The sequence below is a fragment of the Zophobas morio genome, unplaced genomic scaffold (assembly GCF_036711695.1).
Source record: "Zophobas morio isolate AGI-343-1 ecotype UQ-CSIRO unplaced genomic scaffold, CSIRO_AGI_Zmor_V1 ptg000022l, whole genome shotgun sequence".
Lineage (NCBI taxonomy): Eukaryota > Metazoa > Arthropoda > Insecta > Coleoptera > Tenebrionidae > Zophobas > Zophobas morio.
In genome coordinates, this window is record NW_026972127.1 from 434747 (window position 1) to 461124 (window position 26378).

Here is a 26378-nt window from a genome sequence, read left to right on the forward strand (position 1 = left end):
TCGATCTCTCAATGCTACAGTTTTTTGACTTTACAAGTTTGACGATTCTATAATTTTTCGATTCGATTCGTTTTTTTTTTTCTTTCCAATATTTCAATACTCATTAATCTTTTAAGTTTCTCAATTTTTTTTGTCCAATTTGAAGAATTGGACAAGTGAAAAATCCCAAACCTGAACCATCGGTAAACTGAGAAATCAAAAAATTGAAAAATTAAGAAATCAACGAGTCGAAAAATGAAAAAATTGAAAAATTGAATCCAAATAGCGAAAAATCCCTAAACTGAATATCGAAAATCTGAAACATCAATTAATCGAAAATACACTTTTTACTGTTACGTGTGGCGTCCCGCATGGATCTATATTAGGCCCACTTCTGTTTTTAATTTTTTTAAGTTATTTTGTATGCCGACGTCACCACCATACTGAACAGGGGTGGCAATCTTGAAGATTCTCATTCTCATTTTCATGGTACCAGAAATAAAGATAATCTAATTCCCATTTACACACCTTTAACAAGCCCACGAACAGGTACAAGACACTTCGGTGTCAAATTTTACATTTTACCTACTAACTTCTGAAATCAGGCGCTAAGTATCTTTAAGAATAAACTTAAGAGTTTTTTTCACAACTAAATGTTTTATCTTATTTTAACCTTCCCAGACCTGGTCAACCTTCACCTGATCTACCCGAAACTAGTGAACCCTAACTCAACCTGCGCTGACCTGACGTGCCCAGGCTTTGACCTGGCCTGCCCAGGCCTAGGTTACCCTGAACTGATCTGTTCAAACCTAGTTAGCGCTAATCTAACCTGACCTGGCCCGCCATAACCTGGTTCTGAGCTGGCCTATCCTGACCTGGCCTTCTTTGACCAGATTTAATCTACCTTGACCTGGCCTGCTCTGATTTGTACACACAGCGGTTTAGATCAAAATTTTGATTCGATTTTCTATCACAAGCCGCCATTACTTCCATTTTAGCGCAACACCCTTAACCTAGACCATGCAAACACTCACCGGAGTTGGGGTTGCTATCGCTGTTGGGCCGAGCCGACGGAGCGCCATCTCTCGCCTCCACCTCCAACGCGTAGGCACCTTGCTTCTCCCTATCGAAAACGATCTTGGTGAAAACTTCCCCAGTTTCCTTGTTGATTTCAAAGAAGTCCTTCCCCTCGTTCCGAGACGACTCCACGACATAGTAATACACCTGAAATCGCCATTTATCGGTGAACTAAACGAAAAAAACATAAAAGAATCGAATGAAAGCCCCCTTTGATGTTTGTTGGGGTATCACAGCCATCAGTCGAAAAATATTTCGGCAGTTTAAAAGCAAACACCCCGAAACAGGGTCAGTTCGGATGGAAACTATCAAAGTTTAGGTTTTTTGACGCCGGGGAGGGAGTGACTAAGCGATTTTCGGCGAGTTTAGAGGAGATTGTAAAAAAGTAAATAAATAAACGTTACAAATAACCTGCTGACAGGTTTATCAACATCGTTTTGTTGGCGAACAAGTAAACAAGGGCGGGTTTCGTTATCTGCGATCGGGGGAGGTCGCGAAAAAGGGCAACGTATTGGAGGAGACTGGGAGTAATTAGTAGAGAGCGGATTTCTAGGTTTAATGCTTTTTGTGAAAAATGTAAGCACTTCAAAATTTTTTTATATCTGTAACTATGATACAATTTGGAGTCATTTGACACATTTTTTTATGCTTATTTGCTTTTTTTTCAATTTTATGCATATTAAAACTTATATGCTTATTTAATGCTTCTTTCGACGATTATGAGTTTTAATGCATATTTTGTTCAAATGCCGGCCTTGTCGGGTGACAAATACTTGTTAGTTAGCCGTATCGTATCGTATGCATTTTACCTGGACTTCACCATTGAAGTACAGTTACTCAAGACCCTTTCTGTGAATCGGTTCCGGTCGTTTGGGTAATACAATTTTATTATAGGATTGGAAAAATACTCCATAGATTTTATGACTTTAAATCCTTACTTCCGTTGATAATGAATTAAAGCTTTTAACCAGATGTTCTTTTTCGGCATTTTGCGGCAAGACCGTTGAACATTTTCTAGAAAAAAGGATTATTGTACCCAACCAGTTTTTCTTTTTTAAAATTTTTCGATTATTCAATTTTTTAATTTCTCAATTTATCGAATTCAGGTGTTTCGTTGTTTTGATTGTTCAGTTTCTCAGTTTATCAATTTTTTAATTTTTAACTTACGACTCCTCAATTTCTCGATCCTTCGATTTCTCGATGTCTCAGTTTTTGAATTTTTCGATGTTTCGATTTTTCGATTTCTCGGTTTCTCGATTTTTTTTTCTTTTGAGCTTCTCAATTTCTGGATTTTCCAATTTTTTAATGTTCCGATTTTTCAATTTTTTAAATTGAATTGGATTTCTCGATTCTTGAATTTTGCGATATTTTAATTGTTCAATGTTTTAAATCTTAGATTTTTCGATTTCTCGATTTTTTGACTTCTCAGTTCTTCAGTATTTAAATTTTTCATTGAAAAAATTTTGACGTTAAATTTTCAGTTTTCTGATTTCTCAATTAATCTATTTTTGATTTTCCTACTTCCAAAGTTTCGATTTTTCAGTTCTTCAATTCTTCAATTTTGGACTTCGCTTTATTGGTTTTTCGATTTCTCCATTTTTGGATATTTCTTTCAGTTTTGATATTTTTCAATACTTCGATTCTTTGATTTTTCGACCACTAGATTTTTCGATTTTTTATTTTTGGGTTTTCAGTTTTTCGTTTTTTATACATTAAATTTTTCAATTTTTCGATTGTTTTATGTTTCAATTTCTCAATTTTTCAACTTTTCCATATTTTAATTTTTAAATTTCTAGATTTTTCGGTTTCTCGATTTTTCAGTTCTTCAGTTCTTCAATTTTTCAATTATTCAGGTTTTTGATTTTTCAATTTTTCGATTTTTTAAGTTTGCGACTTTTCGACTCTGCTTTTTTGACTTTTCTGTTTCTCAATTTTTTAATTTCCTCATTTTTGGATATTTCGTTCAATTTTGTGATTTTTCAGTTTTTCGATTTCTCAATTTTAACTTTTCAATTTTTAAATTATTAGTTTTTTCGATTTTTTGAGTTTTCAGTTCTCCTATATTTTAGTTTTTCGATTTTCTAATTGTTCGATATTTCAATTTTTCAATTTTTAACTTTCCTTTTCGACTTACGACTCCTCAATTTCTCGATGCTTCGATTTCTCGATGTCTCAGTTTTTTTAATTTTTCGATGTTTCGATTTTTCGGTTTCTCGGTTTCTCGATTTTTTTTCTTTTGAGCTTCTCAATTTTTGGATTTTCCAATTTTTTAATGTTCCGATTTTTCAATTTTTCAATTTTTTAAATTGAATTGGATTTCTCGATTCTTGAATTTTGCGATATTTTAATTGTTCAATGTTTTAAATCTTAGATTTTTCAATTTCTCGATTTTTTTATTTCTCAGTTCTTCAGTAGGTATTTAACTTTTTCATTGAAAAAATTTTGACGTTAAATTTTCAGTTTTCTGATTTCTCAATTAATCTATTTTTGATTTTCCTACTTCTCAAAGTTTCGATTTTTCGGTTCTTCAATTCTTCAATTTTGGACTTCGCTTTATTGGTTTTTCGATTTCTCCATTTTTGGATATTTCTTTCAGTTTTGATATTTTTCAAAACTTCGATTCTTTGATTTTTCGACCTCTAGATTTTTCGATTTTTTATTTTTGGGTTTTCAGTTTTTCGTTTTTATACATTAAATTTTTCAATTTTTCGATTGTTTTATATTTCAATTTCTCAATTTTTCAACTTTTCCACATTTTAGTTTTTAAATTTCTAGATTTTTCGGTTTCTCGATTTTTCAGTTCTTCAGTTCTTCAATTTTTCAGGTTTTTGATTTTTCAATTTTTCGATTTTTTAAGTTTGCGATTTTTCGACTCTGCTTTGTTGACTTTTCTGTTCCTCAATTTTTTAATTTCCTAATTTTTGGATATTTCGTTCAATTTTGTGATTTTTCAGTTTTTCGATTTCTCAATTTTAACTTTTCAATTTTTAAATTATTAGTTTTTTCGATTTTTTGAGTTTTCAGTTCTTCTATATTTTAGTTTTTCAATTTTCGGAAAATTTAAATTTTCTATTGTCCAATTTTTTTTTATTTTTCGATTTTCCAATTGTTCGATATTTCAATTTTTCAATTTTTAACTTTCCTTTTCGACTTACGACTCCTCAATTTCTCGATCCTTCGATTTCTCGTTGTCTCAGTTTTTGAATTTTTCGATGTTTCGATTTTTCGATTTCTCGGTTTCTCGATTTTTTTTCTTTTGAGCTTCTCAATTTCTGGATTTTCCAATTTTTTAATGTTCCGATTTTTCAATTTTTCAATTTTTTAAATTGAATTGGATTTCTCGATTCTTGAATTTTGCGATATTTTAATTGTTCAATGTTTTAAATCTTAGATTTTTCGATTTCCCGATTTTTTTACTTCTCAGTTCTTCAGTATTTAAATTTTTCATTGAAAAAATTTTGACGTTAAATTTTCAGTTTTCTGATTTCTCAATTAATCTACTTTTGATTTTCCTACTTCTCAAAGTTTCGATTTTTCAATTCTTCAATTCGTCAATTTTGGACTTCGCTTTATTGGTTTTTCGATTTCTCCATTTTTGGATATTTCTTTCAGTTTTGATATTTTTCAGTACTTCGATTCTTTGATTTTTCGACCTATAGATATTTCGATTTTTTATTTTTGGGTTTTCAGTTTTTCGTTTTTTATACATTAAACTTTTCAATTTTTCGATTGTTTTATATTTCAATTTCTCAATTTTTCAACTTTTCCATATTTTAATTTTTAAATTTCTAGATTTTTCGGTTTCTCGATTTTTCAGTTCTTCAGTTCTTCAATTTTTCAATTATTCAGGTTTTTGATTTTTCAATTTTTCGATTTTTTAAGTTTGTGATTTTTCGACTCTGCTTTTTTGACTTTTCTGTTTCTCGATTTTTTAATTTCCTAATTTTTGGATATTTCGTTCAATTTTGTGATTTTTCAGTTTTTCGATTTCTCAATTTTAACTTTTCAATTTTTAAATTATTGGTTTTTTCGATTTTTTGAGTTTTCAGTTCTTCTATATTTTAGTTTTTCAATTTTCGGAATATTTAAATTTTCTATAGTCCAATTTTTTTTTATTTTTCGATTTTCCAATTGTTCGATATTTCGATTTTTGAATTAACCGATTGTTCAATTTCTCGATTTTTAAATTTTAGATTTTCCAATTTTTATTTTTTTGATTTTTTTATGTTTCGATTTCTCGATTTTACAATTTTCCCATATTTGAATTTTTCAATTTACTGTTACAGTAGTCATCATAGTCTTACGTCACTATTTTTGCCAATAAAATTTTATTGATGATCTCGGATGCAGCTCGTTATATGTTGAAAGCAGGGAATTCTCCAATTTTAAACACATTTTAAATGATCGGCGAAAAAATTTTACAGTGGACAACTTGGAACATATTACAATCATAAATTGTTTTAAAGAAAACTGAAATACGTGTGTAAAAGATAAAGTCTAGGATTATTGTAATAATATTTTATCCAAAGTTCTAAGAAGTGTTCTTTGATTTGTAATATGATTATGTTTTTAATGCTTTTTTGCTTAAAATAAAACTTTTTTATTGAAAATGTTGTGCTTATTTAAGCGCTTATTCTTATTTTTTTTTGTGCTTATAAATCCGCTCTCTAGTAATTAGCTTTTTGCACCGGAAGATCTGCAATCGGGCGCATTGTTCGCGAACGCGTATGCTTTGAATATTTTAGATACTTTTTGTAACTGGAATGCAAGTCATAGTTTCATCAAAAGTGGATATTTTGTGCGTTTTCGTTGTTCGGCTTCAGCTCATTGTCCACCTGTTTTAAAAGATCTAAAAATAAGCCTGCGCCCTTTGTCCCAGTCCCCTCCCGTCCGCCCGCCATCATTTATCCGAATCTCAATCTCGGCTCGTCCATCTCCTCCTTTGAAAAGCTAAAATGATGAATCCCTTTGACCCGCCCTCATCAATGACTCTTAATCTCCATCCTTCGCCCCTTCCGTAATCACCATTTACCTGATTATTAGGGAACGTCCCGTCCTTGTCTATCGCGTTGACTTGGGTCACCTTCGTCCCGATCGGCTCGCCCTCCAACACCGTCTCCTGCTCCCGCTCCGTGAACAAGGGTATCTCGTCGTTAACGTCCTCCAGCTGGATGTAGACCGTAGCCTCACTGGCCAACTGTTGAGCCCCGTTATTCTGGAAGCAAAGCGAGTCAATCGAAAGCCCGACACCTGCGACCACCCACCTCCACGCGTATCGTCAGGTTGTACTCCTTTATGGTCTCGTAGTCCAGCGGATGGTTCACTTTGATGTCCGCCCAAGTGAAGCCGTTTTCGGGCCGCTGCTGCAGGTAGAAAGTGTGGTGTTTGTTCGTTTGTGCGGTCGATCCGGGCATCAAACGGTAGAAAACAGTCGGGTTGTTGTCTATACCGGAACTAACGGGGAGAAAAAACACTTGAAAAGTCGGTCGGGAGGCCGGCGACGCTCCTATGCTAGAGAAGTCTATCACGTGATCACGATCAAAAAGCAAACTTTCAAAAAAGAAAAACAAAAACGAAAAGTTGGCCGTACAAAAATTCTTCAGCCGCATGCAAAACGCGACTTGGACTACTTTAAAAAAAGCTCAGGCGAGAAGAGCTTCGACGGGGGCCGAAGCTTCCAGGGTTAAAAAGTTGAAAAATTATGGGTTTTGTTTGGTTTATGCTTTTACACTAGAAGCACAAAAAGTTGTAACCTCAAAGGGTTCTTGTGGTAATGTATTACAGGTCACGGCACCAACTTCTGTGAAAAATATTTGAGAAGTCGGTATTACGCCCCTGAACAAGTAAACATACCTAAATAAACCGAAAAAATTGTCGAAGGTTATTTCGACAGAACTTCCCTCGCCCCCGGAGTGTAGCCCCGCTTCTTTGATTTGAAATTTTCCAAATTTTGAATTTTTCAGTTTTTAGATTTTGCCATTTTTCGTTTCGGTTTTTTATTTTTTCAAATATTCGATGTTTCAATGTATAATTTTTTCTTTTTCGATCTGCAACTTTTCATTTCGGTTTTTATTTGATTTATTTTTACAATTTTTCGATCTTTCAACGTTAAAGTTTTTGAAGAATTAAAAATCGAAGAAAAATTGAAGAATCGGACAACTGAAAAATACCAAAACTGAAACATTAGTAAACTGAGAAAACAAAAAATTGAGAAATTGAGAAATCGAAAAGTCGAAAAATGAAAAAATCGGAAAATTAAATCCAACTAGTGAAAAATCCCAAAACTGAAATATCGAAAATTTGAAACTTCAAAAAATCAAAATATTGAGAAATTAAAAAATCTAAAACTTAAAAATTGAAAAATCAATTCACTTCGACGATTTTTCAATTTTTCGATTTGGATTTTTTCATTTTTCGACTTTTCGATTTTTCAATTTCTTCATTTTTTACTTCTTCGATTTTTGAAACTTCCCGATTTTTCAATTTTTTGAATAAAATAAGTGCAAAAATTGCAACATTGTAAACCTGAAAAATCAAAAATGGAAAACCAAAAAATATTTTAAAAATATCAAAAAATTTAAAACACGAAAAATTGAAAAATCGATTTTCTAATAAGAAAATTGAATAATTGAAGTCAAATACTGAAAAATGCCAAAACAAAAACATCGAAAATCTAAAACATTAAATAATCGAAAAATTGAAAAATTAAAAAATCTAAAACAGAAAAATTGAAAAAAATTTTCGATTTTTAAATTTTTGATTTCTTAATTTTTCGATTTTTCGGTTTCGATTTTTTACCTTTTTGATTTTTCAATATTTCACTTTTGCAACTTTTCAATTATTCAATTTTTTGAATAAAAAAAATCGAAAAATTGAAGGCAAATAGTGAAAAATCCCAAAACTAAAATATCGAAAATTTGAAACTTCAAAAAATCAAAATATTGAGAAATTAAAAAATCTAAAATTTAAAAATTGAAAAATCAATTCACTTTGACGATTTTTCAATTTTTCGATTTGGATTTTTTGATTTTTTGGCTCTTCGATTTTTTGAATAAAAAAAGTGCAAAAATTGCAACCTTGTAAAATTGAAAAATGAAAAATGGAAAACCAAAAAATATGAAAAATATCTAAAAATTTATCGAACGTTTAAAAATTGAGAAACTTAAAAATCGGAAAAATCGACTTTTCGAATACTCAATTTTTTACCTTTTTGATTTTTCAATATTCCGATTTTTCAACTTTGCGATTTTTCAATTTTTCTAACAAAATCGAAAAATTGAAGTCACATACTGAAAAATCCCAAAACAAAAAATCGAAAATCTAAAACATTAAACAATCGAAAAATTGAAAAATTAAAATATTTAAAACTTAAAAATTGAAAAATCGATTAACTTTTTCGGTTTTTCACGTTTTCGATTTTAAATTTTAGATTTTTTTAATTTTTCGATTTTTCGGCTTCGATTTTTTGATTTTTCGAATTTTCAATTTTCGATCCTTTGACTTTGGGATTTTTCAATATGTCCATTCGATTTTTCGTTTTTTCAATTTTTCACCTTTTTGAATTTTCAATATTTCGATTTTTCAACCTTTCGGTTTTTGAAGCCCAATAGTGAAAAACTCCAAAACTGAAATATCGAAAATCAGAAGCACCAAAAAATCGAAAAAATGAAAAATTAAAAATCTAAAACTCAAAAATTGAAAAACAGATTTACATTTTCGATCTTTCATTTTTTAGATTTTTAAATTTTAGACTTTCTAATTTTTCAATTTTTGGGCCTTTGACTTTCTGGTTTTTCAATATTTTGATTCGGTTTTTCGATTTCTCAATCTTTACCTTTTTGATTTTTCAATGTTTCAATTTTTCAACTTTTTGAATATTCAATTTTTTTAATAAAAAAAAATGGTAAAATTGAAGGCAAATAATGAAGAGTCCCAAAATTGAAATATCGAAATCTAAAACACCAAAAAATCGAAAAATTGAAAAATTAAAAAATCTGAAACTTAAAAATTGAAAAATCGATTTACTTTTTCGGTTTTTCAATCTTTCGATTTTTAAATTTTAGATTTTTTTATTTTTTTGATTTTTCGACTTTTCGATTTTTCTGTCCTTAGCTTTGGGATTTTTCAACATTTCCCTTCGATTTTTTATGATTTCGATTTGTCAACTTTTCGATTTTTCAATTTGTCGAATAAAAAAATTGAAAAATTGAAGTCAAATGGTGAAAAACTTCAAAACTGAAATATCGAAAATCAGAGACATCAAATAATCGAAAAATTGAAAAATTAAGACATCTAAAACTTTAAAATTGAAAAATCGATGTACTTTTTCGATTTTTAAATTTGACATTTTATAACTTCGATTTTGGACGCCGATTTTTTGATTTTTCGAGTTTTCGATTTCTCGATTTTTCAGTTTGTCAGTTTACTGGTGTTTCAGTTTCGAGATTTCTCAATTTTTCTGTTCTTCAATTTTCCTCCATTTTTCAGTTTTTCAGCCCTTTAGCTTTGGGATTTTTCAATATTTCGATTCGATTTTTTGATTTTTCAATTTTTACCTTTTTGATTTTTAAATATTTCGATTTTTCAATTTTTCGAATAAAAAAAATGAAAAATTGAAGCCAAATAGTGAAAAGTCCCAAAATTGAAATATCGATAATCTAAAACATCGAAAAATCGAAAAATTAAAAACATCAAAAAATTAAAAACTGAAAAATCAAAAAAATTGAAAATTTTAAGAACTAAATGAATCAATAATTATGAAAAATCGAAAGAAACATTGAACAATAAAGAAAACGAAAAAACGAAAAATTGTGATATAAAATCGAAAATATGAAAATTAAAAAATCGGGGTACTGAAAAATAAACATCAAGAACTCGAAAAATTGAGGAAACGAAAAATTAAAAATTGGGAAACTGAAAATCGAAAAATTGAAAAAAAAAATTGAAAATTAAAAAAGTCAAAGTAGAAAAAACGAAAAATTGAGAAATCCACAAATTGTAAAATTGAAAAGATTAATAAATCAAGGAATTGAAAAATCAAAGACTGAGAACTCAATGAACTAAAAAAAAAATACAATCGAAGAGAACATTGAAAAATAAAAATCAAAAATAGTAACATCGTAAAATTACAAAATTGAAAAATTGCAAACGGAAAAATTGAAGAAACAAAAAATTTAAAAATTTGGAAGTCGAAAACTTGAAAAATTGAAAGAATTAAAATAGAAAAAACGGAAAATTTTGAAATCGAAATATTGTAAAACGTAAAAATTGAAAAACTAAAGAAAATGAGAAAACGAAAAATTGTGATATAAAATCGAGAAAATGAAAATTAAAAAATCGGAGAACTGAAAAATAAACATCAAGAACTCGAAAAATTGAGGAAACGAAAAATTGAAAACTCGAAAAATTAAAAATTTGGAAACCGAAAATCGAAAAATGAATAATTATAACATCGCAAAATTACAAAACTGAAAAACTGCAAATCGAAAAATTGAAGAAACAAAAAATTGAAAAATTAAAAAAATTAAAGTAGAAAAAACGAAACACTGAGAAATCCAAAAATTGTAAAATTGAAAAGTTTCATAATCAAGGAATTGAAAAATCAAAGATTGACAATTTAAAGAACTCAATGAACCAAAAATTATAAAATGAAACGGAACATTGAAAAAATAAAGGAAGTGAAAAAACAAAAAAAAATTATATAATCGAGAAAATTAAATTAAAAAATTGAGAAATTGAAAAATAAAAATCAAGAACTTGAAAAATTAACATCAAGAACTTGAAAAATTAACATCAAGAACTTGAAAAATTAAGGAACCGAAAAATTGAAAAATGAAAAATTGTAACATCGTAAAATTACAAAATTGAAAAATTGCAAACGGAAAAATTGAAGAAACAAAAAATTTAAAAACTTGGAAGACGAGAAATTGGAAAATTGAAAAAATTAAAGTAGAAAAAACGGAAAATTTTTAAACCGAAATATTGTAAAATGTAAAAATTGGAAAACTAAAGAAAATGAGAAAACGAAAATTTGTGATATAAAATCGAAAAAATGAAAATTAGAAATCGAGAAACTGAAAAATAAAAACCAACTTAAAAATCTGAGGGAACGAAAAATTCGAAAATCGAAAAATTAAAAATTGGGAAACTAAAAATCGAAAAATGAAAAATTGTAACATGGCAAAATTACAAAATTGAAAAATTGCAACCGAACAAATTGAAGAAACAAAAAATTGAAAAATTTGGAAGTCGAGAAATTGAAAAATGTAAAAAATTGGAAATTAAAAAAACGAAATATTGTAAAATAGAAAAACTGGAACATAAGAAAACCAAAAATTGTGATATCAAAAAATTGGAAAATCGAGGAAAAAGGAAGAAGAAAAATTATGATATTCATAAACAGGTCGAAGGTAAATTACTCCAGATTTTTGGAAAAATGATAAGATTTGATTTTGCGAATTTATTTTTTATCATAACATTTATAACTTAAAATAAAAAGTCGTTTAAAAACTGAGAAACTTAAAAATCGAAAACGTACAAAATCGGAAAAACTAAATCGAAATATCTATTGAAAGAAAATTAAAGAAATGGGAAAATCGAGGAATTTGAAAATCAAATACTGACAGTATGAAATACTGATTGAACCAAAAGTTATAAAATCGAAAGAAACATTGAAAAAATAAAGGAAATGAAGACAAAAAATCGAATAATTTGGAAGCCGACAAATTGAAAAATTGAAAAAATTAAAGTTTAAAAAACGAAAAATTATGAAACTGAAATACTGTAAAATGGAAAAATCAAAAAATTAAGGAAAATGAGAAAACGCGAAATTGCGATATCAAAAAATTGTAAAATCGAGGAAAAAGGAAGAACGAAAATTTCGAAGGTAAATTAATCCGGATTTTTCGAAAAATTATAGGATTTCTGGAGTATGTTACTTTATATAATTAAAAAAAAAAATCTGTTGTAAATTCTGGAGATGACGTTATCCAATTGGTGATGGGGATGAATAGCCAAATTTTGGTTGGTGTTTTGCCATCTAGATGATAGTCCTAAGATACAAGCAAAATTTGACAACAATAGGTTTAGCAGTTTCGAAGATTATTTGTCTAATAAAAATCCGGACAGACAGCAGACAGACAGACAGACAAAATGGGAGATCTAATTCTTCATACTCTAGCGGCCATGAAAGCTCGGGAAAGTAAAAGATCTGGAGAAACTTAGAAAGAAGTTCCAGTTTAAGAAGAAGAAGACGAAGAGGAAAAGAAGCACAGAACTTATATAACTTGAGCAAGCTATTTATGATTTTTTGGCCTTCAGACCGTCGCAGAATAGCAACTTGTTAGCAAATCGCGTTAACATGGCTCTTCAGAGGTGTGTTGATTCCAGCCATCGTGTGTGCACCTGGAAGCTCGGAACCGCTTCTAGTTAAAAATCCACCGAATCAAGTCCGCCCCGCTACCGCTACCGCATTATCTACACAAAATCCGTCTTTTTAAAAGTAGTCCAACAAAAAATAAAAATCGTTAGGTCGAGATGCACATGCTGCCACTTATTGATCACTGAACCGCCAAAATTTCTCCCTAACTCTTTGTCCAAAACCCAAAATTTCATTGAAAAAACTACAAAAACGTCTACTTCTGTTCATGCACTGAAAATTCTGTATTAATCATCGTGGTTAGCGGCAGTGCCTGTGCCGTACTCCTGCAACCTGATGGCGTGAATTAGTAAGTTATGATGGGATGAGTTAACGTGTCACGCACTGCCAATTCAACTCTAGCTATCAGACCTGTCAGTCAGCTACTGTGATGACAACACCCGCAGGAGCATCGTGATTAACGTCTTATCGACAGTAAACGCAATTAATACTAGAAAATTACCAAATAAAGAACTAAAATCGGTGAGAACGGGGAGACGGAATGTTGAATGTTGTTGAGGTGTTGCATTGACCCCGAGCCCCAAGCTTTGTGAGAATTGCGTGTGGTGCAGGCATCAACAACATTCAACGGTTGGCAGGAACAGAGTTACAACGGAGGACTACACACCCAGAGCTACGGAAGGGAGGAGGAGGAGGAGGAGACGACTTGGTAGGACACCAAGATTACACGTCAATCCGGAACGAATTATGAAAAATGATTTTTGCGCGATCGTGGTCACGGCACCAACCGAACGTGGCTGACGTAATCCTGGTCACGGCACCAACAATCCGCGACGACAAAAATTCGGATTTAGCGTTGCCAACAGACGTACTAAAACTAGAATTTCGCTAAATATAATTTGTGTTTACGGGTCAAGGGATGGCGCTATCGGTGAAATTATCCGCAAGATACACTTGTCTAGTTGTTATATGAACCTCATACATAACACCAAATACCTTTACACTGTTAAACGAGAATTTGTAGAGCAAAGGGTTGACATATGATACCAACAGTAACAACTACTCACAACACTTGATAAATTGTAGCGTTATGAACATTTTTATTATGGTACTTTATTCTTGTCAGGTTTCTAAGTACATCAACAACTCCAATAATAAAAACGGTCGTTGAATCACATTGTGTGGACAGTTGTAAACTCCGCTCGATGATGGATTGGTTCGTTTTGAATTTTCCGCGCCAACTAAAATCTTACATAACCTCACTTTTCATATTTTATACCGAGTCCGCATCACGTTTACAAAGTTGCATTTAAATATTAATTTGTTAGTTTACTTTCTAGAGAATTAAAATAGCTGTCATTTTTGAATTAGCCGCCAAAGGTTCGACTATGTTCGGACACATCCGAAGCTATTGTCCGTGTCGGTATAACAGGAATCTGTAAACTCGTAATAATTTTGGTAAGTTCGTTCCGTAGGGAGAATTATTTGTTTAAAAATCCGTCTCTGAGAGTCCAAATAGAATAAACTTTCCACATCCTTGTTTTTAGGCGAATATGAACAAAAAAAGGAATTAGAGCCAGTTTTGTTTTTCGAGTCCACATAAATTAATATTGCTGTAAAACTTTAATCTTTGAGAGGAAAACATTTGATGCCTGTTATTTGGATTCCGCGAAAAGTACATTTCCGGTTCAGGAAACAATGGGATGACGTCATCAGTTGCATTTATGCGATAAAGATAGAGGAAATATTGACGCACCTGGAACCAAATGTGAACACAATTAACCAAAATCGTCTACATTTTAGTAAATACAGTGGAAATAATGAGAAAAATACTGATAACTATATCGCACTTCAAATACTTTATGGTCCAGTAATCATTGAAATTTTAACCTTAAAAAAATTATATTGGCAACACTAACCCATTATGTCTGTAATGCCAACATCATCATTTTAAAGAATAATTTCATAGCCTACGAGACGATTTTTTTATTCCATGGGTTGAAATATTTCTGGATTATACAGTGTGAGTCACTAAGCGCTCAAAATCCGCTAACATTAGGTTCCAAACTAAAATTTTTTAAATATTTCGAAATTTATCATTTTTAATTTTATCAATTCTGAAAAATGTGTCGGAATTTTAGTAAAGATGCAGCGGAAAATAATTTCTTTAAGTCAAAATCTACATGGAAATTTCTTTAAATAATTTTCAGTCCCAAAAACGGCCAAAAAAATTATAGGGAGAATACTGAAAAACTGAAATTTTTTTAAAGTTGTCTAAAAATTCTCAAAAATTCTGGGGAATACATTTTAACGAGCTGTTTCGAAAAACATAGGGTGTGAGTGATCTCGGATCCAGATTTTCAAAAAATTCGCTAACATTAGATTTGAAAATAATTTTTTGTAAATACATATCTAAATCTATCACTTTTAATTTTATCAATTCTGGAAAAATTGTCGGAATTTTAGAATAAATACAGGCGAAAATAATTTATTCGAGGAGAAATCCATATGAAAATGTAATTAATTTTCAAAAGATGTGCCAAAAACATTGAAAAGTTGAATTTTTTTTCAAATTACTTAAACATTCTCAAAAAATATATTTTAAGGAGCTGATTCGAAAAACATTGGGTGTTGGTTGTCCCGGACCAGATGTTGGAAAAATTCGCTAAAATTAGGTTTGAAAATAATTTTTTTTTTAATATTTTGAACTTTGACATTTTTCGTTTATTCATTCTAGAAAAATTCTCCAAATTTTAGAATAAATGAAGCCGAAAGTAACTTCTTCAAGACGAAATCTACATGAAAATGTCTTAAAATAATTTTAAAAACGTACCCGAAAAGTGACCAAAGAAATTCATGGGTAAGTTATTAAAAAATGGAAATTTTTAAAAAGTTGCCTAAAAATTCTCAAAAAATTCTGGGAGACACATTTCAACGAGGTGGTTCGCAAAAAATAAGCAGTTGATGTTCCTGACCCAAGATTTTCAAAAAATTCGGTTAAATTAGATTTGAAAATGGATTTTTGTTATTATCTAAATTTATCGTTTTTAATTTTGTCGATTCTGGAAGAATTGTCTGAATTTTAGAAGAAATGAAGCCGAAAACAATTTCTAGGAGTCGAAATCTATATGAAAATGTCTTTAAATAATTTTCAAAAGATGTCCCGAAAATAGTAAAAAAAATCATAATTGAAAATTCGATTTTTTTTAAACTGTGTAACATTCTCCAAAAATTCTAGGAAATATATTTTAACGAGCTTGATTTCGAAAAACATCAGGTGTCAGTGCTCCCGGAGCCAGATTTTCGAAAAAATCACTAAAATTAGGTTTGAAAATGACTTTTAAATATTTAGAAATTTATCGTCTTTAATTTTATCGATTCTAGAAAAATTGTCTAAATTTTTGGAAGAAATGAAGCCGAGAATGACTTCTTCAAGTCGAAAAATGCATGAAAATGTCTGTAAATATTTTTCAAAAAGTATCCGAAAAGCTGCCAAAAAATTCATAGGTGGAGTATTGAAATATGGAATTTTTAAAAAGTTGCCTAAAAATCCTCAAAAAATTCTGGGAAATATATTTCATACAGCTGATTCGAAAAATATAAGGTGTTCGTGATTCTGGAACAAAATTTTCAAAAAATTTATCATTTTTCATTTTTTCATTCGGGAAAAAATGTCCAGATTTTAGAATAAATGAAGACGAAATCTTCATGAAAATCTCTTTAAGTAATTTTCGAAAGGTGCCTGAAAATCGGCCAAAAAATTCAGATTTAAAAAATGGATTTTTTTAAGGTTGTCTAAAAATTCTCAAAATTTCTGGGGATTACATTTTAATGAGCTGCTTCGAAAAACATAGAGTGTGAGTAATCTCGGATCCAGATTTTCAAAAAATTCGCTAAAATTAGATTTGAAAACAAAATTTTTTAAATACGTATCATTTTCATTCATCAATTCTGGAAAAATTATCGGAATTTCAGAATAAATAAAGCCAAAAATAATTTCTTCGAGTCGAAATCTACATGAATATGTCTTTAAATAATTTTCAAAAATGTCCCAAAAACATCCAAAGAATTCATAGGAGGGTATTAAAAGTTTCATAAGTAGGGTATTGAAAAATTGAAATTGTTTAAAAATCGACTAAAAATACTCGAAAAATTCTGAAAAATTGAATTTTTAACCAGCTAATTCAAATAACAGCGGGTGTTAATATTCCAGGACCAAGATTTTCGAAAAATTCACTAAAATTAGGTTTAAAAGTGAAATTTTTTTGATATTTCGAAATTTATCATTTATCATTTTATGTAATTTGGAAAAATTGTGTAAATTTTAGAAGAAATGAAGCCGAAAATTGCTTCTTCAAGCCGAAATCTACATCAAAATGTCTAATAATTTTCAAAAGGTAGCTGAAAAACAGCCAAAAAATTCATAGGTAGGGTATTAAAAAAGGACATTTTTAAAAAGTTGCCTATAAATTCTCAAAAAATCTGAGAAATTCATTTCAACAAGCTCATTCGCAAAAAATAAGCAGTTGATCGTACCAGACCAAAATTTTCAAAAAATTCGGTTAAATTAGATTTGAAAATAATTTTTTTTAAATATCTAAATAATTTATCATTTTAATTTTGTCGATTCTGGAAAAAATTTCTAAATGTTAAAAGAAATGAAGGTAAAAATTGCTTCTTTAAAGCTAACTCTACAAAAAAATGTTTTCTACATAATTTTCGAAAAGTATTCGAAAAACGACCAAAAAATTCCTATCGAAAAGTTGAAATTTTTTAAAAGTTGCCTTGTAAACTCCCGAAAAATTCTGGGAAATATATTTTAACCAGCTGATTCGAAAAACACAAGGTACTGATGGTCCCGGACCAAGATTTTCAAAATATTTGTCAAAATTTGGTTTGAAAATGATTTTTTTATATTTCACTATCGTATCATTTTTCATTTTATCGATTCTGGAAAAATTGTCGGAATTTTAGAATAAATAAAACTAGATATAGCTTCTTCAAGTCTAAATCTACAAGAAAATGTCTTCAAGTAATTTTCGAAAGGTACCCGAACAGCCAACAAAAAATTCATAGGTAAGGTATTGAAAAATGGAAATTTTTAAAAAGTTGTCTAAAAATTCTCAAAAAAATCTGAGAAATACATTTTAACGAGCTGATTCCAAAAACATAAGAAATTGATGGTTTGGTAAAATTAGATTTGAAAATTGAATTTTTTTAAATACTTATCTAAATTTATCATTTTTAATTTTCTCGATTCTTGAAAAATTGTGTAAATTTTAGAAGAAATGAAGCCAAAAATTGCTTCTTCAGGTTTAAATCTACAAGAAAGTGTCTTTTAGGAAATTTTTGGAAAATGTTCGAAAAACGACCAAAAAATTCCTATTGAAAATTTGTTATTTTTTAAAAGTTGCTTACAAATTCTCAAAAAATTCTAGGAAATATATTTTAACCTGACCTGACCTGACCTGATTCGAAAACACAAGATTGTTGATAGTTCCGTACAAAGATTTTCAAAAGATTCCCTAAAATTTAAGTTGAAAATATTTTTTTTTCAATATCTCGAAATGTATGGTTTTTCTTTTTATCGATTCTAGAAGAATTGTCTGAATTTTATAGGAAATGTGACCAAAAATGACTTCTTCAAGTGGAAAGACCAAAGTTGAACGTTCTTTGATTATTATATACACTATAAAATTATTTTTAACTATACAGAGTATTGTGTTTTTGAGGCGTACCACACAACTTAATTTTTGTAATGAAACACCCCATATATTTTTATACATTTTGATTAACCCTTTCATAGACTCTACAACCATAGTTTAGTTTTTAAATTCCGATGCAACGTTGCCACGTTATTCCAATTATCTAGAAATTTTTTGATTCATAAAAAAATCGCAATAGGGTTATTTTTAAAGTCTGTCAAAAAATCAGAAACTTTACAATTTTCAAACATCGATATTTCAATTTTTTCAAATGGAACAGCCTGTATTTTATTACTACATCTTACTCTCCTTTTTTGTCCTTATTCTTCTAATATGTCGATGTGTCTCTTAAAAAAGTAAAAAATCGCATTAACTATCAACTTTAAATATATAAAATACACAGCAAAAACAGAACACTCTGTATAGTTAAAAATAATGTTAAAGTATAGTCCTCAAAGCACCGTACAACTTTGTTCTGACTTATTTTCTATTTCTAATAATTAATTAATGAGATTTCGACGAACGGGCGCTTAGTGACTCACCCTGTATAAACATTGGCATTTGATAATTAATTTCATCGACAAGAGAAAAAGTAAAAAAAATCTTGCGAAGTCAAAATTCTATAACTAGATCCCAGATATTTTTTTATGCACACCTAAACTACTTTTCGCAGGGCCAGAATCAGCACAAACAAAACAATGTATAGAAAAAAAATCATAAAATCACAACCAGGGCAACAATTACACCAAATGTGTAAAATGTTACAAATAAAGAATGTTATTAAAAAAATCTTCTACAAATGAAAAAAGTTATTTTATAAATTTAACAAAGTCTAAGTACCTCCTAGAGCTATCATCATTATATCATATGACTGGGAAAAAAAGTCGTCTAGCAACCATTGAAATTTAACCTTAAATAAATTATGTTGGCCAGACTGACGTGTTCCTTGACAGTTACGGTCAAATAATTGTCAAAAATGACGGTAACGCCAACATCATTATTTTAAAGATTAATTTCATAGTCTACTAGACGAGTTTTTCTTTCAATCGAATGCCATGTTAGTGTGTGAATACCCTGCATTAACGGGTGGGTGTGTCATATTTCTGGGTTATGTAAGATGTAAGTTGTCGCCTACTATATTGTTTTCTATGTAAAAATGAATCTTGGAGGAATTATCACCAACGACTTATTTTTTGTGCGGTGTCTCGATCTCGCAGTCAATTTTATCATAAGAAAAATATTAAATCCAAAAAGAAAAATAAACTCTAACATAGTCATATCATGATCACAAAAATGCAAAAACAAACTAAAAGACGCATGTTTTATAGTGTTATTTCTTACTTTGTACTCTACATTTTCACAGGAATTTCTCAAAAAATACTACTGTATTACATACAGCTTAAAATTCTAGTACCAGAGGCAATTTTTCTGAACATTTGCGTTTTTGTTGTTGGTAGTTTGAACCACAACAATATAAAAATAATAAAACGAAGTTTTGGAGATTGCGCATGACGCTTGTCAGCCATGAGGGGAGCTGTATGACGTCATCCCATTCTTTTGTCATCGGAATAGTACTCCTGGTTCAATTTGTATCACAATTTCCTATACTATTCATCTTTTCCATTATTTTATCCTATAGGGAGTTCCTAAAACATAAGTAGATTATTGTCAGTGGTAACATTGTAATGTATGTGGACATTTTCGAACGTGTAAAGATTCATTCAATGAAAGTACACAGTGGCGCTACGGTAAGTTAGTGGCTCCATAACCGGGTCAGATTAGATGTGTACAATGTGTCGCTTGTGATAATTCGTTCCGGTTCGTGCGCGCAATATTGATAATCTCCCTGTGGTGTATCTTTTCTGGTGGAGTCAATAAGAGCGCGTGCTGGCTCTCGTTGAATCGGGTGAAGCGTGCACAAACAGACGAGATGGTGCCGTGCAGCTCGTGCTGCTGCACGGGCCTCACATTGACTGAGACTGGGTGAGACGGGGGCACAGACCTGGCCTTGGCCGACACAACCTTAGCCCCCACCGGGAGGTTCTCCCGGATGAAGATCGGCCCGTAAACAACGTGATCCCAAATAGGCGGGTTGTTAGCGCGATCCACCACGTCTATCTGGACCTCCACGGATCGGGAGAGGGGAGGATAGCCTTTGTCTTGGGCGGTGGCCTCCAGCTTGTACGTCTCTCGCTGGGCCGCCGGGAACATCACACCGACAGTTAGTGGGGCCCCGCGAAAGGGGGGATGGTGGTGGAGGAGTCCTGGCGCGCCGCGGGCCCCCGCCGTCCGCCCCCGCGAGCCCCCCACCCCGGGCCGGGGCCTGCGGCGCCCACGTCGGCGCCGGCGATACCAACCTGGCCTTGACGGAAGTCACTACAGTACCCACTGTGACATTTTCTCTGATGTGAATGGGGCCGTACGAGCTCACGTCCCACACGGGCGGCTTATTGTTCCTGTCTACGACGTCTAATTCAACGTCCACGTCCGCATAGGATGGCGGCTCGCCTCTGTCTGAAGCGCGCACGCGCAGTCGATACCTGTCTCGCTAAACACGGGCACGGTGAGGTCAGGGCACGTAGGACAAACCAAACAGAACACACTCAATCAAATCAAATTATGCGAACGAAAAGGATAAACGACAACTCAATCACACAACTGAACAAATCAAGAGCAAAACGACGGACTCGCTGAGTAGGTATGGCATTGGTTCGACTGCGTTTCGATCAGATTATGCACAGATTGCGTCCGCCGAAATCCTCTGTAACCTGGACGTAAGCGGGTCCGTGGTGCCGTCTCGTCCCTGAAACGCTAACCTCCTCGTAAACATGCCAACTACAACAAAACTGAGAGGAAAATAAACGGTTCAAATTAAACGGAAGCAACGGAACGGAACGTAGGGGCCAGGCAAGAATTTCTAACTTCTGGGCATAAACCTCATAGAAACGCAATCTCTGTACAGAACCAGGGGGACGTGACACGTCGGTGAAAGCGACCGCGACGCCCTCACCGTCGCTCCGAACTATCTACAGGGTCCCCTTGTACAGTGCCGGGTCACGTGCGGACCCCCTATACCCTTACTTACTGGATAGCATCCCTGCTTTTCCGGTCGGTGGTAACGGTGAACAACAGAAAAAGTGCAATTAAACCAAAAAACAAAAACATATACAATAATATAGTATCATAATAACAATATATAAAACGAAACGGAACTGAAAATGAAAAATCTCCATCTGTAAGCAGGCATTACATGCAAAAAAAGTTTCAAAAAACGTATGGTGGGCAGGGCGGGAGCAAGGATGTGCAAAAATGTCTCTATAATCCTCTCTCTCTCATTTAGTAAACGACCTTCAAAAACCGTTGGACGTTTATCATGAAATAGGTTAGTACGCCGCCCCATACACAGGTTAAAAATGTCACAATGTTTGAGGGCCGCAAGAGGTCTCAGTGCCCAACCCCGGGTTTCAAAAACCGGCCTCCTGCGACTCTCGTGACCAAAATACTAAGAATGCGTCGGTACGCTCCTCCTGCAAAAAATCACTCAAAAATCACAAACACTGCAAAAAATACAGGTTCATCAAAAAAAATCATCTGGCAAAAAAATGTGTTAGTCATTATTTACAAAAAAGTCTCGCTCTCCGGACCAAAAATCTGGTAGTAGCACCTGGCGTCAAAAACAAAACAGCTCTCCTTGCTACTCCAAAATATAAAAGGATAAATCAGCGGGCGTCCGGCGCCCCGGCGCCGCCTCGACCCCCTCGCGAGCCCAACGCGCTAGCGAGGCGTCGGTCGAGCCGCCGCCCTCCCGGACCCCCAAAAAACTCCAAACGAAATGTACAGTACTGGTCATGTTAAACGTTATGCAAGGTGTGCCGTATAAACAAACTCATTGAATAAAAGTTAGAGATCAGTGCAGTCGATCTGCGGACAGATCGATCAGAGCAACTCAAAGTAAGGTGCGCTGAAAATGAAGAAAGAAGCAGCTATTTCCACTCGTACCTAGATGGTGGCTCCTGGCGACGGGACCGGCGGCGGCGGCACAGCTCTGAAACGTCACGCACCCACGCACCCGCCACGCACACACCCTTAATCCTACAGCGCCGCGCCGACTACGCCAGATACTTACGTCGAGGGCCTTCTTCAGCACTATCCAGCCCGACTCGGGCTGGATCTCGAAGTATTCCAAGTCCGCGGCGTTCGAACCGGCGTTCAGCGTGTACACGATGGCCCCGTTGTTGTCGGCGTCCTCGTCGGAGGCGGACACGCGCAGGATGTTCGTGCCTATGCTGGCGTCCTGCTTCACGTTCTCCACGTATTTCTACAAAACGCACCCGTCAATTCACCACACCAAAAAAACAACTTCTGCAACCTACGAAGCCGAAATTAACGTTGCCGAGTTGCGAAAGTGGCGCAGTCGGTAGGATTCAAATTTAAAATTCGCATTAAAAAACCTCCTCACTATCAGTCCTTCTGTTTGCCAAACTAAAGTGAAAAATTTGATCAGAATGTGTACCACGAAAATTTACATTTCGTAAAAGCACACTGATATCCTCGAGCGAATACATTTTTCATCCTGAGTGACAGTTATATTAAAATTTGATATTTGTAGTCGAGATGTGGCTACACCGTCGATAAAACTTCGGTTCTTCCATTCGCGGAGTGCCATTTTAGCAAACAGAAACGATAAAGTAGTTTATTACTATTATTAATAACGCAGCAAACTCTAAAGCGCAATTACGCCGGTGGAAATTTACGCGGTCGCACATTTTTCATTTTTATAGGACGTGCAATTCGAGTTTTAGCAGTTATTAACGCCAGTACATGTGTTTTCGCTTAATTGGTGACCCGTGATCGAGGAGCTTGCAAATTTACTTTGAATAACAGTGAAAGTCGACAGGTTGCAGAACTAATTGGCTACTGTGAGCATAGTGCGATTCGCAACACCGCTTGAAGGTTGATAGATGACTTTTCCAAAATATATCGTCGTCGGGCGTCAAATTTAAAAACCATCACAAGAACGTGTTTTTCGTCGTCCACGTGGGTTAACCTTTCTGGGTCAACTGTCTCTGCAAGGTCACAACTTGCAAATACCTCTCCCCAGTCACATTAAGACAAGTAAACACAATTCGCTCTGGCATTTCCTGTTCGAACGCTTGATTACCATGCGAACTCCGTAGGTTGCAGAAACTCAAAACATTAATCAGGTGACGGTGCTATTTTTTAGTATGACGCTGCCAAAAATCCGACGAATGATACATGAGTGCACCGATTTCGTTTTCCGGCATATATTAATCTCGGCAAAATAAATCCCCTCATTATCGTTACATTGTGCTTTTGATCTGAATAATGCATGACGCACTCGCTCATTCACGAGCCGAAACTCACGCGTGCCGCAGAACTTTGTGGCCGGAATCGCAACTCCGAGGATTCCTTTTGACAATTACTGTTCGCCCTGGCGCGCTGCCCAGCCCCCCACCCACGCAGAACCGAGCAACTGTTTAGTGCAGGCGATCCGGCACGAGACCGCATTGTTTTGGTAGCGAAACTGGGTTTTCGGGACTGGGGGCGTCACTCGGGCGAAATGGTCTTAGTGATTTATCGCGGAAACTATGAGTCCGACAAAAAATTTGTAAGGGACATTTTTATAGAGGGTACCACGGTCTACAACTTTTATTAACAACTTTTTTGCGTAACACTAATGGTGAAGAAGATATGAGTAAAAAAATTTAAAAATTTAGGGACCGATTTGCTAAAATCGACAGGATTGATCGAAAAGCAACCCGTACCTGTCTGTCAAACAGCGGTGGGTTGTCGTTAACGTCCGTAATCTCCACCGTAAACGAGCACACCCCCTCCAACGAGGGCTCTCCTTGGTCCGTGGCCTTCACCGTGACGGAAACAAACTTCCCATCGTCGCCCTCCCTATCGAACACCTTATTCGTGGAAACCTCTCCCGTCTCCTCGTTCACCGTAAACTTGGTCCCTTTCTGGTTCGGCTGCTGCACAATCGAGTACTTGACCTGTCCATTAACCCCCTTATCTTCATCAGTCGCTTGTACTTTAATCACCGGCGACCCATTCGGCGCTCCCTCCTCAACTTTCGGGTAATACGTCCCACAGTCCTTGAAAATGGGCTTGTTGTCGTTGACGTCGGTAATGAAAACGACAACGACGGCCGTACTGGTGTGAATCGTCTGGTCACCGTTGACACAACAAGCCCCATCGTCCATGGCCGTCACGTTGAGCTCGTACTTGTCCCTATCCAACGAAATCGACTTGCTGTGCAGCCGGATCACCCCCGTGATCTCCTCAATAACGAACTGGCCTGAACTCGTCCCTCCTCCGACGAACCCGAATCTCACGTTATCCCCGTCCTTGTCCGACGCCACCACCGTGGTCACCAAGGTATTCGGACCCGCGTTCTCGTCCACGTTGGGCGTGTACACCTGCTGCGAGAACTTGGGCTCTTCGTCGTTCTTGTTCTTGGTGTACACCCGCACCGTCGCTGTCCCTGTCTTCGCCGGTTCCCCTTTATCCTTGGCCGTCACCACGAACTCATAGTATGCGTTGTTGTTGTCAGCGTCCAGTTGCTTGTTGTTGGAGATTATCCCGCTAGGGTCCACGCTGAAGTGGTCGTCGGACACGAGGTACTCGATCTCGGCGTTGGCGCCGCTGTCGGCGTCCATGGCTTTGACTTTGAGGATGCTGGTCCCCGGGGGGATGTCCTCGTCGACGTTGTGGGCCTGGTAGTCGGGAAGTTCGAACTTCGGGGCGTTGTCGTTGACGTCGGTCACGCGGATGGTGAGCTACAACAAAGGAGGTTAGGGGGTGTTGAGACAAGGGGGAGAGGTACCTCGACTGAGGTGGAGAAGCCGCCGGAGTCCTCGGTCGCTGTTACTACGAGGGAGTAGACGTGGGGCTGGCGCAGGTCCTCGAAGTCGAGCTCTTTGGCGAGTTTTACGATGCCGGACGTGGGGCCGATGTTGAAAGTGCCGGCGCCCTGGCCTTGGGCTTTGAGGGTGTAGCGGATCTCGCGGTCGGCGAAGGATTTGGCTTTGACGGAGATTATGCTGAAAGAATAATTCGTTATTTTTTTGCAACCTTTTCAATTTTTACATTTTTTGATTTGATTTTCCCCAATTTTCAATTTTTAATTTTTCAATTTTTCGTTTTCTTTATTTTTTACATTTCAAATATTCCATTCTTCAATGTTTCCATTTTATAATTTTGTGTTTTATCAACTTTTTTTTTAATTTTTCGATTTGCAGTTGCAATTTTTTGGTTTAAAATTTCTCGAGCTTTCAATTTTTAATTTTCCAATTTTTCGACTCTTTAATTTTCATTTCTTCAAATATTAAAATTGCATTTTTCGTCACCGTTTTTTTCTTCATTTTTACAATTTTTCGGTTTTTCAATATACAGATTTTATGATTTTTAGTTTTTTCAATGCAAAGTTTTTCGATTTTTGGATTTTTCAATTTTTCCGTTTCCCACTTTTTGAATTTTTCAAGTTTCAGATTTTTTTATTTTTTCGTTTTTTCAATTATAGATTTGCAATTTTGCTAATTTTTATCGTAAATTTGTAAAAATAATAATAATTAATAAAGACATTTTTCAATTATTGAATTTTCATACTTTTTCATTTATTCGACTTTTCAATTGTTCCGACTTCATTTTCTTTTTGATTTTTCAACCTTTTTTTTAATTTTTCGATTTGCAGTTGCAATTTTTTTGTTTAAAATTCCTCGAGCTTTAATTTTCCAATTTTTCGACTCTTTGGTTTTCATTTCTTCAAATTTTAAATTTGCAATTTGTTGTTATCGTTTTTTATTTTCTTCATTTTTACAATTTTTCAATATTCAGATTTTTTGATTTTTAATTTTTTCAATGTAAAAATTTTTTGGAATTTTCAATTTTTCCGTTTTCCGCTTTTTGGATTTTTCACCTTTTGGGTTTTTCAGTTTTTCGTTTTTTCCATTTGAGATGTTTCAGTTTCATTATTTATTAATTTTTCATTTTTTCAATTAATAATTTGCAATTTTGCTAGTTTTTATCGTAAAAATGTGACAATAATAATAATTAAAAAAAAAATTAATTATTGAATTTAAAACTTTTTCATTTATTCGACTTTTCAGTTGTTCTTTTTGATTTTTCAATTCGTTTTTTCAATTTTTCGATTCGATTTTCCGATTTTTAAGCTTCGCGATTTTCAGTTTTTCACTGCTCCAATTCTTCCTTTC

The 26378-nt window shown here is 33.7% G+C and overlaps 1 pseudogene; it reads right to left on the minus strand.

The window, feature by feature from the left end:
* Positions 1-6181: 6181 nt before the first annotated feature.
* The window catches only part of LOC135133719 (neural-cadherin-like), a 221691-nt pseudogene continuing 201494 nt past the window's right edge, over positions 6182-26378 (minus strand).